Source organism: Tachypleus tridentatus, chromosome 10, assembly GCF_004210375.1.
Source record: "Tachypleus tridentatus isolate NWPU-2018 chromosome 10, ASM421037v1, whole genome shotgun sequence".
Lineage (NCBI taxonomy): Eukaryota > Metazoa > Arthropoda > Merostomata > Xiphosura > Limulidae > Tachypleus > Tachypleus tridentatus.
Window position 1 is genome coordinate 3,896,791 of NC_134834.1, and position 15,027 is coordinate 3,911,817.

Genomic DNA, 15,027 nt, shown 5'->3' on the forward strand with positions numbered 1-15,027 from the left:
TTAACATTAGTACTATTATCAAAACAATTGCTGATCGGTTCTAGAATATTAGGTGAGTTTATATAACATTTTGTAATTCCTTCATAATTTGCGGTTTCAAGATTTATTTATGCCCAAAATTAGTTGTCAGAAATAAACCATTAGTTGGCAACTTTTTATAAAATTTACTCTTTGTGTTAGCTAGGCTTAAAAACTGCGCTGTTTGTTCACAAAGTGGGTTTATAGTTATAGAATATAGAAACATTTTTTTTATAGATGTAATAAATAAGTTTCTGAAGTAAAATGATTCTTAATTTTAAGATAAGATTATTTGTCAAATCTTATGTTGTCAAAATATTAAAAGATAAGACAACAACAAAAACACGAACCATACAAAAGTTTGGCTCATTTAAGAATTTCTTTGGAAATTCAATATTGAGTTTTGCATAGTTACTTTTAACAGTTTATTGTTAAGCACAAAACTACATAATGTACTTTCTGCACTCTGCCCACCTTAAGTTGCGAAACTGGAATTTTAACTTCACAAGCCTGTAGATTTACTGCTGAGAGCCTGGTGGCTTGATTTTTGTGTTTTTGTTTCAAATAACTATAAAATGTTTCGAACTAAAATTTGTGAACAAGTAAGGAATATATTTGTAGAAAATTTCACTTTTGAATTGGTGAAATATATGTTATATTACAGTAGTTCTGGAGACATGTTCGATAATATCAGCTCTTATAATAACATTATCTACTGTATATTAGCAAAGTCCGTGATGTAACTAACCTTAAAAACTAATAAAACGATTGATCGTGTTTGTCTCTTTGGTTCACTCCAGTGGGTAGCAGTAACTTTATAATTTTTAATGCTTAAAACAGATATATTATAAGTAGTCTTTGGCATACCTTTGCATTAAATAAAAAACAAACAAAACAAAATATCTTTTGGTTATATAGCCCAAAATTTGTGATCTATTTATTTTAATTTTTTTGCTTTAAGAGATGTACATTTCTGCTAAGTCAACTGTGTAAGATTAACTTTTATTCCTAAATGATATATAACTTTCCACAAACAAGTTAAACATTAGTAGTTCTCATAATTTGAATAATAATAATATTACCAAAGGTGTAAGTAAGATATACAAATAATTAGATTTTGTGTAACAAAAGTTAGAATATTTCTTTAACTAAACTGAGACATAAGTAAAAACTATAACACAAATTAAGAGCATATTGAAAACTAGTTTATGATTCTAATCATCTTTACAACATAACTAACTGAACATCAATTTTACTCTTAAAAAAACTCCAAATCTCACTATTCTATTAGCAGTGTAGCAGTGTAGCAGTGACGACGTCAGGAAAAAATTAGTATAAGATTGGTTCACGTCACAGTTAGTTGTAAGTGTGTAAGGTTGGTTCACATCACAGTTAGTTGTGTGTAAGGTTGGTTCACATCACAGTTAGTTGTAAGTGTGTAAGGTTGGTTCACGTCACAGTCAGTTGTAGGTGTGTAAGGTTGGTTCCACGTCACAGTCAGTTGTAGGTGTGTAAGGTTGGTTCACGTCACAGTCAGTTGTAGGTGTGTAAGGTTGGTTCACGTCACAGTCAGTTGTAGGTGTGTAAGGTTGGTTCACGTCACAGTCAGTTGTAGGTGTGTAAGGTTGGTTCACGTCACAGTCAGTTGTAGGTGTGTAAGGTTGGTTCACGTCACAGTCAGTTGTAGGTGTGTAAGGTTGGTTCCGTCACAGTCAGTTGTAGGTGTGTAAGGTTGGTTCCATCGTCACAGTCAGTTGTAGGTGTGTAAGGTTGGTTCCACGTCACAGTCAGTTGTAGGTGTGTAAGGTTGGTTCACGTCACAGTCAGTTGTAGGTGTGTAAGGTTGGTTCACGTCACAGTCAGTTGTAGGTGTGTAAGGTTGGTTCACGTCACAGTCAGTTGTAGGTGTGTAAGGTTGGTTCCACGTCACAGTCAGTTGTAGGTGTGTAAGGTTGGTTCACGTCACAGTCAGTTGTAGGTGTGTAAGGTTGGTTCACGTCACAGTCAGTTGTAGGTGTGTAAGGTTGGTTCCACGTCACAGTCAGTTGTAGGTGTGTAAGGTTGGTTCCGTCACAGTCAGTTGTAGGTGTGTAAGGTTGGTTCACGTCACAGTCAGTTGTAGGTGTGTAAGGTTGGTCCACGTCACAGTCAGTTGTAGGTGTGTAAGGTTGGTCCACGTCACAGTCAGTTGTAGGTGTGTAAGGTTGGTTCACGTCACAGTCAGTTGTAGGTGTGTAAGGTTGGTTCACGTCACAGTCAGTTGTAGGTGTGTAAGGTTGGTTCACGTCACAGTCAGTTGTAGGTGTGTAAGGTTGGTTCACGTCACAGTCAGTTGTAGGTGTGTAAGGTTGGTTCACGTCACAGTCAGTTGTAGGTGTGTAAGGTTGGTTCCACGTCACAGTCAGTTGTAGGTGTGTAAGGTTGGTCCACGTCACAGTCAGTTGTAGGTGTGTAAGGTTGGTTCCACGTCACAGTCAGTTGTAGGTGTGTAAGGTTGGTTCACGTCACAGTCAGTTGTAGGTGTGTAAGGTTGGTTCACGTCACAGTCAGTTGTAGGTGTGTAAGGTTGGTTCAGGTCACAGTCAGTTGTAGGTGTGTAAGGTTGGTTCACGTCACAGTCAGTTGTAGGTGTGTAAGGTTGGTTCACGTCACAGTCAGTTGTAGGTGTGTAAGGTTGGTTCACGTCACAGTCAGTTGTAGGTGTGTAAGGTTGGTTCACGTCACAGTCAGTTGTAAGTGTGTAAGGTAGGTTCACGTCACAGTCAGTTGTAAGTGTGTAAGGTAGGTTCACGTCACAGTCAGTTGTAAGTGTGTAAGGTAGGTTCACGTCACAGTCAGTTGTAAGTGTGTAAGGTAGGTTCACGTCACAGTCAGTTGTAGGTGTGTAAGGTTGGTTCACACTACAGCTGTTAGTTGTAGGTGTGTAAGATTGGTTAATGTTACTCTTCGCCAGTTTTATGACACAGTGGTAGAAGAGTTTGTTATTCATTTGCATGTGTTGGGACTGGTTTACTTCACAGCCAACCATTTTTTGGTTGTAGGGAAATCGAAGATGCAGTCACTCTGTTTGTTCCAACTCGACTTCTCAGTGGTTCTTGATGATGTTTCGTTTTTAAAGGAGTGTTGGAATGTGAAGACACCTCACATCTTTCTTGTATGCTTTCTTCATTTTCTGATCTAACTCTTGGTACATCCAGTGGGTAGGAATCTTCTTTGTGGCTGAGGTCATCAGTTGAGTTAGAGGAAGTGGAAGCTTGTGGAAAACTACGTGTTGGAACTTCTGTAGTTATTTCATTGACAAACTCAACCTGAGTTATTGAGTTGATCTCTTCAGATATTGAAGCTAAATCAGACTCATTGTTTGAAAGATCATTAGAGAATGACTTCATTAAAGATGTATTGTACCTATTGATTCCTTCCTGTTTGACGTCAGTTTCTGATTCATTTAAAACATGGGCTTTCAGATCTTTTAGATCTCCACTGATTCTCAAATCGGTTTTGCCAATTTGGTTTTGTTTGTTCTTCGTAGCTGCCACAATGGCATTCCAGTTTTTCCTGGCATTCTGTTTTTGGTTCCAGTTAGACGGCGGGTGATCTTGAAACCTTTCATCTGTTTCTTTTCTTGAAAGACTGTGTTAATTAAGTTTTCTACTGTACCAAAGTTGAAATCCTTGAGCAGGCGGCGTTCCTTCTGACGTTCTTTTTTACCAACTACAAGAAAAAATAAAATTTCAGACACTGGTGGTCATCTGTGAAAGTACCTTCTTTTCACCTTCATGAAAGCAACTATAGAAACAATAATAAAATGACTTATGAGTTGAATATTGATGGATAATCAGTAAGTTGACTCCCTGTTTAAAGATAAAAATAATGCTGCCTAAAATATTGTATAATATGGGATAACTGTATAATCTACATTATAAACGGTTTAAGTGGTTATAATGTAAGCTTTAAAACAGTTGAATAGATAGAATATTTGTTCTTAAAGGCCCAGAAAGGACAGTACTTTTAGATTTGACAAGCTTAACACGTTAAGTCAGGCTTTCCTAAAGTAAGACTTGAATCTGTAGGGACATAATAACACAGCATAAAGAAGTTAAGCTAGTTACATACTTTAGACAATTTGAGCTTGAAAATACATGATTTACTAGCATTACACATACACGTGCACTACTAGAGAAAGTAGTTCACTTTAATGACAAAGAAAGTAAAACCAATAAACAGTGGTAAGTCTATGGATTTACAATGCTAAAATTTGGGGTTCAATTCCCCTTGGTGGACTTGGCAGATAGCCTGAGGTGGCTTTGCTGTAAGACACACACACACACACACACACACACACACACACACACACACACACACACACAAACTTCAATATATTACCAGAAAGCAATGATCTGATGTGCTTAAAAAGTTGCACCAGTTATTCAAATGATAAGTTAATATCAAAATTTGTTGCAGTTGGTGGTATGTAACATGTATTTCAAATGACATATAATACCAACACTGTAAATACACTTAGCTGTACTTAATATATATATATATATATATATATATTAACTTGTACTGAATATTATAGAACTGACACTACATTTAATTAACCTTCACAATCATATTATAGAACTGACACTACATTTAATTAACCTTCACAATCATATTATAGAACTGACACTACATTTAATTAACCTTCACAATCATATTATAGAACAATAATACACTGAACATAACATTTATCATGATATATTACTTCAAACAATACATTGAACATAACCTTTAGAAATATATTATAGTAGCAACAATACATTGAACATAACCTTTAGAATATTATAGAACAACAATACATTTAACTTAACATTTAGAATGATATAGAACAATACATTTAATTTAATCATTAGAATGATACTATAGAAAAACAATACATTGAACATAACCTTAAGAATGACATTATAGAAGAACAATACATTCAACATAACCTTTAGAATGCTATTATAGTACACACAATACATTTAACTTAATATATAGAATGACATTCCAGTACCAAGAGTACATTCAACATAACCTTTAGAATGATATTATAGTACCAACAATACATTTAACTTAACATTTAAAATGCTATTATAGTGCCAACAATACATTTAACTTAACATTTAGAATGATATTATAGTACCAACAATACATTTAACTTAACACTTAGAATGATATTATAGTACTGACAATATAAACTTAACCTTTAGAATGATATTGTATGAATATAGTTAACTATTGTTATCTCCCTTTAAACCACAGTATGTATATATAAAACATGATGCAGTTCTCACCTTCTCTGTCAGTGTAGTGAACTTAAGTATTGTTATCTCCCTTTAAACCACAGTATGTATATATAAAACATGATGCAGTTCTCACCTTCTCTGTCAGTGTAGTTAACTTAAGTATTGTTATCTCCCTTTAAACCACAGTATGTATGTATAAAACATGATGTGGTTCTCACCTTCTCTGTCAGTGTAGTTAACTTAAGTATTGTTATCTCCCTTTAAACCACAGTATGTATATATAAAACATGATGTCGTTCGCACCTTCTCTGTCAGTATGGTTAACTTAAGTATTGTTATCTCCCTTTAAACCACAGTATGTATAAATACAACATGATGTGGTTCTCACCTTCTCTGGCAGTATAGTAAACCTAAGTATTGTTATCTCCTTTTAAACCACAGTATGTATATATATAAAGTTATATGTGGTTCTCACTTCTTTGTCAATATAGTTAACTTAAGTATTGTTATCCCCTTTTAAACCACAGTATGTATATATAAAACATATGGTTCTCACCTTCTTTGTCAGTATGGCTAACTCAAGTATTGTTATCTCCCTTTAAACCACAGTATGTATATATAAAACATGATGTGGTTCTCACCTTCTCTGTCAGTATGGTTAACTCAAGTATTGTTATCTCCCTTTAAACCACAGTATGTATATATAAAACATGATGTGGTTCTCACCTTCTCTGTCAGTATGGTTAACTCAAGTATTGTTATCTCCCTTTAAACCACAGTATGTATGTATAAAACATGATGTGGTTCTCACCTTCTCTGTCAGTGTAGTTAACTTAAGTATTGTTATCTCCCTTTAAACCACAGTATGTATATATAAAACATGATGTGGTTCTCACCTTCTCTGTCAGTGTAGTTAACTTAAGTATTGTTATCTCCCTTTAAACCACAGTATGTATGTATAAAACATGATGTGGTTCTCACCTTCTCTGTCAGTATGGTTAACTCAAGTATTGTTATCTCCCTTTAAACCACAGTATGTATATATAAAACATGATGTGGTTCTCACCTTCTCTGTCAGTGTAGTTAACTTAAGTATTGTTATCTCCCTTTAAACCACAGTATGTATGTATAAAACATGATGTGGTTCTCACCTTCTCTGTCAGTATGGTTAACTCAAGTATTGTTATCTCCCTTTAAACCACAGTATGTATATATAAAACATGATGTGGATCTCACCTTCTCTGTCAGTATGGTTAACTCAAGTATTGTTATCTCCCTTTAAACCACAGTATGTATATATAAAACATGATGTGGTTCTCACCTTCTCTGTCAGTATGGTTAACTCAAGTATTGTTATCTCCCTTTAAACCACAGTATGTATGTATAAAACATGATGTGGTTCTCACCTTCTCTGTCAGTGTAGTTAACTTAAGTATTGTTATCTCCCTTTAAACCACAGTATGTATATATAAAACATGATGTGGTTCTCACCTTCTCTGTCAGTGTAGTTAACTTAAGTATTGTTATCTCCCTTTAAACCACAGTATGTATGTATAAAACATGATGTGGTTCTCACCTTCTCTGTCAGTATGGTTAACTCAAGTATTGTTATCTCCCTTTAAACCACAGTATGTATATATAAAACATGATGTGGATCTCACCTTCTCTGTCAGTATGGTTAACTCAAGTATTGTTATCTCCCTTTAAACCACAGTATGTATGTATAAAACATGATGTGGTTCTCACCTTCTCTATTTGTGTAGTTAACTATTGTTATCTCCCTTTAAACCACAGTATGTATATATAAAACATGATGTGGATCTCACCTTCTCTGTCAGTATGGTTAACTCAAGTATTGTTATCTCCCTTTAAACCACAGTATGTATGTATAAAACATGATGTGGTTCTCACCTTCTCTATTTGTGTAGTTAACTATTGTTATCTCCCTTTAAACCACAGTATGTATATATAAAACATGATGCAGTTCTCACCTTCTCTGTCAGTGTAGTTAACTCAAGTATTGTTATCTCCCTTTAAACCACAGTATGTATATATAAAACATGATGCAGTTCTCACCTTCTCTGTCAGTGTAGTTAACTCAAGTATTGTTATCTCCCTTTAAACCACAGTATGTATATATAAAACATGATGTGGATCTCACCTTCTCTGTCAGTATGGTTAACTCAAGTATTGTTATCTCCCTTTAAACCACAGTATGTATGTATAAAACATGATGTGGTTCTCACCTTCTCTGTCAGTATGGTTAACTCAAGTATTGTTATCTCCCTTTAAACCACAGTATGTATGTATAAAACATGATGTGGTTCTCACCTTCTCTATTTGTGTAGTTAACTATTGTTATCTCCCTTTAAACCACAGTATGTACATATAAAACATGATGTGGTTCTCACCTTCTCTGTCAGTATAGTTAAGTATTGTTATCTCCCTTTAAACCACAGTATGTACATATAAAACATGATGTGGTTCTCACCTTCTCTGTCAGTATAGTTAAGTATTGTTATCTCCCTTTAAACCACAGTATGTACATATAAAACATGATGTGGTTCTCACCTTCTCTGTCAGTATAGTTAAGTATTGTTATCTCCCTTTAAACCACAGTATGTACATATAAAACATGATGTGGTTCTCACCTTCTCTATTTGTGTAGTTAACTATTGTTATCTCCCTTTAAACCACAGTATGTACATATAAAACATGATGTGGTTCTCACCTTCTCTATTTGTGTAGTTAACTATTGTTATCTCCCTTTAAACCACAGTATGTACATATAAAACATGATGTGGTTCTCACCTTCTCTATTTGTGTAGTTAACTATTGTTATCTCCCTTTAAACCACAGTATGTACATATAAAACATGATGTGGTTCTCACCTTCTCTATTTGTGTAGTTAACTATTGTTATCTCCCTTTAAACCACAGTATGTACATATAAAACATGATGTGGTTCTCACCTTCTCTATTTGTGTAGTTAACTATTGTTATCTCCTTTAAACCACAGTATGTACATATAAAACATGATGTGGTTCTCACCTTCTCTATTTGTGTAGTTAACTATTGTTATCTCCCTTTAAACCACAGTATGTACATATAAAACATGATGTGGTTCTCACCTTCTCTATTTGTGTAGTTAACTATTGTTATCTCCCTTTAAACCACAGTATGTATATATAAAACATGATGTGGTTCTCACCTTCTCTATTTGTGTAGTTAACTATTGTTATCTCCCTTTAAACCACAGTATGTATATATAAAACATGATGTGGTTCTCACCTTCTCTGTCAGTATGGTTAACTCAAGTATTGTTATCTCCCTTTAAACCACAGTATGTATATATAAAACATGATGTGGTTCTCACCTTCTCTATTTGTGTAGTTAACTATTGTTATCTCCCTTTAAACCACAGTATGTACATATAAAACATGATGTGGTTCTCACCTTCTCTATTTGTGTAGTTAACTATTGTTATCTCCCTTTAAACCACAGTATGTACATATAAAACATGATGTGGTTCTCACCTTCTATTTGTGTAGTTAACTATTGTTATCTCCCTTTAAACCACAGTATGTACATATAAAACATGATGTGGTTCTCACCTTCTCTATTTGTGTAGTTAACTATTGTTATCTCCCTTTAAACCACAGTATGTACATATAAAACATGATGTGGTTCTCACCTTCTCTATTTGTGTAGTTAACTATTGTTATCTCCCTTTAAACCACAGTATGTACATATAAAACATAATGTGGTTCTCACCTTCTCTATTTGTGTAGTTAACTATTGTTATCTCCCTTTAAACCACAGTATGTACATATAAAACATGATGTGGTTCTCACCTTCTCTATTTGTGTAGTTAACTATTGTTATCTCCCTTTAAACCACAGTATGTACATATAAAACATGATGTGGTTCTCACCTTCTCTATTTGTGTAGTTAACTATTGTTATCTCCCTTTAAACCACAGTATGTACATATAAAACATGATGTGGTTCTCACCTTCTCTATTTGTGTAGTTAACTATTGTTATCTCCCTTTAAACCACAGTATGTATATATAAAACATGATGTGGTTCTCACCTTCTCTATTTGTGTAGTTAACTATTGTTATCTCCCTTTAAACCACAGTATGTATATATAAAACATGATGTGGTTCTCACCTTCTCTGTCAGTATGGTTAACTCAAGTATTGTTATCTCCCTTTAAACCACAGTATGTATATATAAAACATGATGTGGTTCTCACCTTCTCTATTTGTGTAGTTAACTATTGTTATCTCCCTTTAAACCACAGTATGTACATATAAAACATGATGTGGTTCTCACCTTCTCTATTTGTGTAGTTAACTATTGTTATCTCCCTTTAAACCACAGTATGTACATATAAAACATGATGTGGTTCTCACCTTCTCTATTTGTGTAGTTAACTATTGTTATCTCCCTTTAAACCACAGTATGTACATATAAAACATGATGTGGTTCTCACCTTCTCTATTTGTGTAGTTAACTATTGTTATCTCCCTTTAAACCACAGTATGTACATATAAAACATGATGTGGTTCTCACCTTCTCTATTTGTGTAGTTAACTATTGTTATCTCCCTTTAAACCACAGTATGTATATATAAAACATGATGTGGTTCTCACCTTCTCTATTTGTGTAGTTAAGTATTGTTATCTCCTTTAAACCACAGTATGTATATATAAAACATGATGTGGTTCTCACCTTCTCTATTTGTGTAGTTAACTATTGTTATCTCCCTTTAAACCACAGTATGTATATATAAAACATGATGTGGTTCTCACCTTCTCTATTTGTGTAGTTAACTATTGTTATCTCCCTTTAAACCACAGTATGTATATATAAAACATGATGTGGTTCTCACCTTCTCTATTTGTGTAGTTAAGTATTGTTATCTCCCTTTAAACCACAGTATGTATATATAAAACATGATGTGGTTCTCACCTTCTCTATTTGTGTAGTTAACTATTGTTATCTCCCTTTAAACCACAGTATGTACATATAAAACATGATGTGGTTCTCACCTTCTCTATTTGTGTAGTTAACTATTGTTATCTCCCTTTAAACCACAGTATGTATATATAAAACATGATGTGGTTCTCACCTTCTCTATTTGTGTAGTTAAGTATTGTTATCTCCCTTTAAACCACAGTATGTATATATAAAACATGATGTGGTTCTCACCTTCTCTGTCAGTATGGTTAACTTAAGTATTGTTATCTCCCTTTAAACCACAGTATGTATATATAAAACATGATGTGGATCTCACCTTCTCTGTCAGTGTTCCCAGCAGCAAACTTCATTCCATTATTTTTTAGGATTTCAAAAAGTTCTGAACGAAAACCATGAATACTTTGTTTTATTTCTTTGACATCATCTTCTGTGATGCCCGTGTCATCGGTCATTTCCTGATGATTTGTTACGTACCTCCGGACTAAACACTTCATAATCCTCTGTAGGAACGTGAGAAAGAAACAGTTGTAAGTGAATAAGATGAAACTACAGTTGGTTTGTATGTAAAACTGGTAAAGATATTACACTTTTAAAACCAGTATTTTGGACATGGGTACTAAGCTTTCTATCCAGAAAAGGTACTTTTACATTTCTCTAACCCTCTTTCTCCTCAGTGACACAGTGGTATGCTTGTGGACTTGTATTGCTAGAAATTGAGTTTCGATACTTGCAGTGGGCAGAACACAGATAGCCCTTTGTGTAGCTTTGTGTTTAATGACATACATAAACCTTACCAGAAATTTTTGATATCATACTGTGACTATATAATGAGAAACATAAGCCTTACAGGAAACCTTTGATATCATACTGTAACTATTAAATGTTACTTCTCAGAACATACAAAGTTACATAACGGAAAGTTCTACCTGATATTTAGCATCTCTGTCTCTCTCCTTTCTTATCTGCAATATAAAGAAATACATCACTATAGTAAGTTACAGACTAAGGCATGTTTACTGTCGAGATCTTTACTGTTAAACGTTGTTAGTCACTTTTAAATATTTCAAGAAATGCATGGTTTATGAGAGTGTTATCAATAACTCGTTAACTTTTATTGTTCAATAACAAAATAAATTACATTTACAGTTTCTGCATTGCTTATTTGGAAGTCAGAATCTTCCTCACATCACCAAGTTATAAATTACTCCTGTAACTGACCTTGACTGGAAGCAATAGATGTAACTTACCTGGTGTGAAGAGAATCTCTTCGACATCAGAAAGTTTAAGAGATTAATGCTGTAACTGACCTTGCTTGGAAGTAATAGATGTAACTTACTTGGACTGATGGGAATCTCTGTGACATCTACAAGTTATAAATCACTCTTGTAACTGACCTTGACTGAAAGTAATAGATGTAACGTACCTGGTGTAAAGAGAATCTCTATGATATCAGAAAGTTTAAGAGATTAATGCTGTAACTGACCTTGCTGGGAAGTAATAGATGTAACTTACTTGGACTGATGGGAATCTCTGTGACATCCACAAGTTATAAATCACTCTTGTAACTGACCTTGACTGAAAGTAATAGATGTAACTTGTTCGGACTGAAGAGAATCTTCATGACATGTACAAGTTGGAAATTACTGCTCTAACTGACTTTGACTGGAAGTATTAGATCTAACTTACTAGGAACAATTAGAATCAACAAGTTAGAGATTATTCATGTAACTGTTCTTGCCTGATTAAAATCCAACTGTGCATCAACAATGCTTTAGTAATTCATTTTGACTGACAAGAATCCATTCAATTTATAATGATTTTTATCATTCGGCTTCACAGGTGACAATGGAACAATAAATTTATAAACTAGTAGGTATTGTTACTACTCATGATGACTGCAAGGTCCAACAATACATGAAGAAACTAATAGATACTGTTGCTACTTAAGTTGTCTTCTAGAATCCAACAGTACATTTAGAAACTAATAGATACTGTTGCTACTTAAGTTGTCTTCTACAATCCAACAATAAATGAAGAAACTTAATAGATACTGCTGCTACTTAAGTTGTCTTCCAGAATCCAACAATACATGAAGAAACTAATAGATACTGCTGCTGCTTAAATTGTCTTCCAGAATCCAACAATACATGAAGAAACTAATAGATACTGTTGCTACTTAAGTTGTCTTCCAGAATCCAACAATACATGAAGAAACTAATAGATACTGCTGCTACTTAAATTGTCTTCCAGAATCCAACAATACATGAAGAAACTAATAGATACTGCTGCTACTTAAATTGTCTTCCAGAATCCAACAATACATGAAGAAACTAATAGATACTGCTGCTACTTAAGTTGTCTTCCAGAATCCAACAATACATGAAGAAACTAATAGATACTGCTGCTACTTAAATTGTCTTCCAGAATCCAACAATACATGAAGAAACTAATAGATACTGCTGCTACTTAAGTTGTCTTCCAGAATCCAACAATACATGAAGAAACTAATAGATACTGTTGCTACTTAAATTGTCTTCCAGAATCCAACAATACATGAAGAAACTAATAGATACTGCTGCTACTTAAATTGTCTTCCAGAATCCAACAATACATGAAGAAACTAATAGATACTGCTGCTACTTAAATTGTCTTCCAGAATCCAACAATACATGAAGAAACTAATAGATACTGCTGCTACTTAAGTTGTCTTCCAGAATCCAACAATACATGAAGAAACTAATAGATACTGTTGCTACTTAAATTGTCTTCCAGAATCCAACAATACATGAAGAAACTAATAGATACTGCTGCTACTTAAATTGTCTTCCAGAATCCAACAATACATGAAGAAACTAATAGATACTGCTGCTACTTAAGTTGTCTTCCAGAATCCAACAATACATGAAGAAACTAATAGATACTGTTGCTACTTAAATTGTCTTCCAGAATCCAACAATACATGAAGAAACTAATAGATACTGCTGCTACTTAAATTGTCTTCCAGAATCCAACAATACATGAAGAAACTAATAGATACTGCTGCTACTTAAATTGTCTTCCAGAATCCAACAATACATGAAGAAACTAATAGATACTGCTGCTACTTAAATTGTCTTCCAGAATCCAACAATACATGAAGAAACTAATAGATACTGCTGCTACTTAAATTGTCTTCCAGAATCCAACAATACATGAAGAAACTAATAGATACTGCTGCTACTTAAATTGTCTTCCAGAATCCAACAATACATGAAGAAACTAATAGATACTGCTGCTACTTAAGTTGTCTTCCAGAATCCAACAATACATGAAGAAACTAATAGATACTGTTGCTACTTAAATTGTCTTCCAGAATCCAACAATACATGAAGAAACTAATAGATACTGCTGCTACTTAAATTGTCTTCCAGAATCCAACAATACATGAAGAAACTAATAGATACTGTTGCTACTTAAGTTGTCTTCCAGAATCCAACAATACATTTAGAAACTAATAGATACTGCTGCTACTTAAGTTGTCTTCCAGAATCCAACAATACATGAAGAAACTAATAGCTACTGTTGCTACTTAAGTTGTCTTCCAGAATCCAACAATACATGAAGAAACTAATAGATACTGTTGCTACTTAAATTGTCTTCCAGAATCCAACAATACATGAAGAAACTAATAGATACTGCTGCTACTTAAATTGTCTTCCAGAATCCAACAATACATGAAGAAACTAATAGATACTGCTGCTACTTAAGTTGTCTTCCAGAATCCAACAATACATTTAGAAACTAATAGATACTGCTGCTACTTAAGTTGTCTTCCAGAATCCAACAATACATGAAGAAACTAATAGCTACTGTTGCTACTTAAGTTGTCTTCCAGAATCCAACAATACATGAAGAAAATAATAGATATTGTTGCTTCTCATTTTAACCAAAAAGGATCCAACAGATATATATATATATGTGATGTAAGTGGTCTTGAATGGTGAGAATCCAACAACATATCAAGAAACTATTAAATATCAGGCTTTTGCACATGAAATGTATTTTCATGTGCCAATGAAACTCAATATTTAGTAGTTGAAAGAGAAACATTATTGTAAACAGAATAATATGTTGTCTGGTTCATTTCAAGCTCACTTTATTTTTCTTATTTCAGAAACTAGGTAATATTTATATTGAGTTTATCACCATGGATAAAATAGATATTTGTGTAATTTTCTTGTATGAGTTCAAGCTTGGTAACATTGTGGCAACAGCAGTTTGTAATATCAATCATGCATTTGATGGTTAGCTAATGAGAACACAGCACAACGTTGATTTAGAAGATTTCACTGTGGTGATACAAGCCTTGAAAATGGGCCTCAGGGTCATTCTCAGAAAGCTATTAATGAGGAAGAATTGAAGGTCTTTATTCCAAACAATGAGAGACCTACTGACAAACTTAATGTTTATTATTTAACAATTTCCTGACATCTTGAAGTAATTGGTAAGGTGAAAAAACTGAAAACCATCAGACAAGATGAGTTGAATATGTTCTTCTCTCACAACAAAAACGATTCGTTTCTTCATAGAATCATCACTTGTGATGAAAGAGGATTCTTTACAACAATCAACGATGATCCAGACAATGGCTTGACTATGATGAAGCACCAAAGCCAGTTTTTTTATCGTATAAAGTTTATGGTCAGTGTTTGGTGTTCATCAACAAGTGTGATTCATTATTCATTCTTAAACCCAGGAGAAACAATCACAGCAG

General features: G+C 33.8%; 1 pseudogene across 1 annotated transcript in view; it reads right to left on the reverse strand.

Moving 5' to 3' along the window:
- Positions 1-3,032: 3,032 nt before the first annotated feature.
- Positions 3,033-15,027, reverse strand: part of LOC143228657 (transient receptor potential protein-like) — a 50,488-nt pseudogene continuing 38,493 nt past the window's right edge. Inside the window, exons 13-15 of the transcript XR_013015382.1 lie at positions 11,201-11,236; positions 10,591-10,774; positions 3,033-3,729 (exon numbers count right to left, since the gene is read on the reverse strand). The product of XR_013015382.1 is annotated as a transient receptor potential protein-like (transcript). The remainder of the gene's footprint in view (positions 3,730-10,590; positions 10,775-11,200; positions 11,237-15,027) is intronic.